Raw genomic sequence first — 4,169 nt, 5'->3', positions numbered from 1 at the left:
GACAGGCAGTGGCCACAGGACTGGAAAAGGTCAGTTTTCATTCCAATCCCAAAGAAAGGCAATGCCAAAGAATGCTCAAACTACCGCACAATTGCACTCATCTCACACGCTAGTAAAGTAATGCTCAGAATTCTCCAAGCCAGGCTTCAGCAATACTTGAACCGTGAACTTCCTGATGTTCAAGCTGGTTTTAGAAAAGGCAGAGGAACCAGAGATCAAATTGCCAACATCCGCTGGATCATGGGAAAAGCAAGAGAGTTCCAGAAAAAGATCTATTTCTGCTTTATTGACTATGCCAAAGCCTTTGACTGTGTGGATCACAATAAACTGTGGAAAATCCTGAAAGAGATGGGAATACCAGACCACCTGATCTGCCTCTTGAGAAATTTGTATGCAGGTCAGGAAGCAACAGTTAGAACTGGACATGGAACAACAGACTGGTTCCAAATAGGAAAAGGAGTACGTCAAGGCTGTATATTGTCACCCTGCTTATTTAACTTATATGCAGAGTACATCATGAGAAACGCTGGACTGGAAGAAGCACAAGCTGGAATCAAGATTGCCAAGAGAAATATCAATAACCTCAGATATGCAGATGACACTACCCTTATGGCAGAAAGTGAAGAGGAACTAAAAAGCCTCTTGATGAAAGTGAAAGTGGAGAGTGAAAAGTTGGTTTAAAGCTCAACATTCAGAAAACGAAGATCATGGCATCCGGTCCCATCATTTCATGGGAAATAGATGGGGAAACAGTGGAAACTGTGTCAGACTTTATTTTTCTGGGCTCCAAAATCACTGCAGATGGTGACTGCAGCCATGAAATTAAAAGACACTTACTCCTTGGAAGGTAAATTATGACCAACCTAGATAGCATATTCAAAAGCAGAGACATTACTTTGCCAACAAAGGTCCGTCTAGTCAAGGCTATGGTTTTTCCAGTGGTCATGTATGGATGTGAGAGTTGGACTGTGAAGAAGGCTGAGCGCCAAAGAATTGATGCTTTGAACTGTGGTGTTGGAGAAGACTCTTGAGAGTCCCTTGGACTGCAAGGAGATCCAACCAGTCCATTCTGAAGGAGATCAGCCCTGGGTGTTCTTTGGAAGAAATGATGCTAAAGCTGAAACTCCAGTAGTTTGGCCACCTCGTGCGAAGAGTTGACTCATTGGAAAAGACTCTGATGCTGGGAGGGATTGGGGGCAGGAGGAGAAGGGGACAACAGAGGATGAGATGGCTGGATGGCATCACTGACTCAATGGACGTGAGTCTCAGTGAACTCCGGGAGCTGGAGATGGACAGAGAGGCCTGGCGTGCTGCGATTCATGAGGTCGCAAAGTGTCAGATATGACTGAGCGACTGATGTGATCTGATCTGATCTGAGCAACTGAGCATTCACCAAAGCTTTCTTTGACCATCCACTTATGTTGTTCTTCAGGATTTGGTCCCAGTTCTTGTTTGTTTTATAACCTGAATACTCTATCTAGAAAAATCTCACACAAGTCACTAGTTTCAAGATCAAGCTGCCTCAGTCATATCCAACTCTTTGCAATCCTATGGACTGTAGCCCACCAGGTTCCTCTGTCCAAGGGATTCTCCAGGCAAGAATACTGGAGTGGGTTGCCATGCCCTTCACTCAAGATGCTGGTGACTTACGAATGTATGCCTCTAGTCATGATCTCTGTCCTCAACTCTAGGCCTCTGTAGCCACCAGCCCCGGAGACATTTTCACACACAGGTCTCACAAACACTTTAAGTCATCCTTGCTGAATTCTTTACTTTTCCTCCAAATCTGCATCTTCCCCTCCAGCATTTTCTATCTCAGTCAGCCACCCAGCTGTCCATTATCTTCATTTCCTCTCCCTCTGCAATCTTTTGTCTTTTTAAACTTTAACCCCCTCTCTAATCTGGTCTGTTTATCCTCAATCCACTATCTTATCTCAAGTTAGGCTAGTTTTCTCTTCTAAAATATTGCAGTAGCCTCCAAGTTGTTTTATTTTTTTTTTCACTTTCTGTCTTAGCTTTGTCCGACCTTATTAATTAAATAAACAAGATTTAAAATAACTGTGTCTGGTGGCTTCTCACGTGGCAGTGGTAAAGAATCCACCTGTCAATTCAGGAGATGCAGTTTTGATCCCTGGGTCAAGAAGATACCATGGAGAAGGAAATGACAACCCACTCTAATATTTTTTGCCTGGAAAGTTCCATGGAAAGAGGAGCCTGATGGGCTAGTCCATGGGGTCTCAAAGAGTCAGGCATGACTGAGCATTCATGCATGCAGAATGTCTCTGGTGAGAGAACTGCAGATTAAAGCAACATTGAAATATAACTTTGACCTGCTGTATTCACTACCTGCATGTGTTCTAACAAATCACTGCAACTTGGTGGCTTAAAACAATAGCCATTGGTTCTCTCGAAGTTCTGGAGCCCATAAATCTGAAAGCCAGGTATGGCAGGCGACTTTAGAGAAAATCTGTTCCTTCCCTCTTCCCTCTTTTGGGGACTGCTGGCATGGCACTCCCGGACTTGTGTCCACATGATTCCCATCTCTGCCCCTGTCTGTACTTTGTTTTCTTCTCTGTGTGTCTGCCTCAAAACTTCTTCTGCAGCTCTTTTTAAAAAATACATTTTGGACTTCCCTAGTGTTCCCATGGCTAAGACTCCATGCTTCCAGTGCAGGGGACTGGAGTTTGAGCCCTGGTCAAGGAACTGGATCCCACATGCTGCAGTTGAGAGTCCATATTTTGCAACTAAAAGATCCTGCATGCCACAGCTAAGACCTGGCACAGCCAAACACACAAACAAATAAAACACACGTGTTTGCTTTTAGGCCACCCTGCATAATCCAGGATAAAACCTCCTCTCAAAACCTTTAACGTAATCACCACCTTTGCCATGTAAGGTAATATTCAGACTCTACATATTAGGATATAGATTTATCTTTTGGGGAGGCTACCATTCAGTCCTACTACACCTATCAAACTAGCAAAGCTTTAAATAGAATGAACATTCATTGCAGGGAAAAGAGACAGGATATATATACATCCACAGCTGGTGAGGCTATAAATTGGTGCTGCTGCTGCTGCTGCTGCTAAGTCGCTTCAGTCGTGTCCGACTCTGTATGACCCCATAGACGGCAGCCCACCAGGCTTCCCCGTCCCTGGGACTCTCCAGGCAAGCACACTGGAGTGGGTTGCCATTTCCTTTTCAATGCATGAAAGTGAAAAGTGACAGTGGGCACAACTCTGTTCAAAACGATATAGCAGTATGAATTAAAGCCAGTAAAAATATTCATACTCTTATCTAGTAATCCAGCATCTAAGAATTTGTTCTAGACAAATTTATTTAAATATGGACAAACAGAAGATTCAAATGTATATATGTATAAACATCATGTACATATGCAAAATAGAAAAAAATGCATCAAATGCCTGTCATAGTTATCTCTGGATAGTAACATTATAGACATTTTTATTTAAACTTGTCTTGAATTTTTAAATATTTTATAATGAACATGTATTACTTTAATAACCATTTAAGTCTATTTTCCAATTTAATCATATGAAATGTGGATCGATTCACAATGAAGGAATGAATGACTAGCCATAGAAGACTTGTGAATTACTTTCTAAAGTATTTAAAACCTTATTTGGCTATACCTCAGGAGCAAAAGCAAGGCAACAAAAAATGGATTCTGGAAGTCAGACTTACGAGATTTGTGATTATACACCCAAATATGCCAGGGTTCGTTTATCTCTGGAGAAAAACCTGAGAGAAATAAGTGCAGCTGGTATGGCTTGCTAGGATCACCTCGTTATGAGACTAAAGGGAATCCAGGAAGTCACTTGGTTCATTTTGTCAGCTAACAACAAACTGCTACTCTAGGGAAATACAAAGATCTCTCTTCAAAAAAATACTTATTTTTTACTTTGTTTATTATTTATTTGGCTAAGCCGGTCTTAGTTGTGTGGGATCTAGTTCTCTGAACAGAGATTGAAATAGGGCCCCCTGAATTGGGAGCACGGAGTCTTAGTCACTGGACCACCAGGAAAGTCCCTAAAGTTCTCTTTTTTAGAAAGTATTCTAGAAAGAGAAATCCTATATCTCCATCGGGTTTCCATTTGTTGTTTTTGTTTTTAATTCATCTATTTTTCATTGAAGGATAATTACAATAT

This window comes from Bison bison, unplaced genomic scaffold (genome assembly GCF_000754665.1).
Source record: "Bison bison bison isolate TAMUID 2011002044 unplaced genomic scaffold, Bison_UMD1.0 scf7180017864378, whole genome shotgun sequence".
Taxonomy (NCBI): domain Eukaryota; kingdom Metazoa; phylum Chordata; class Mammalia; order Artiodactyla; family Bovidae; genus Bison; species Bison bison.
This window is presented reverse-complemented; position numbering follows the sequence as displayed.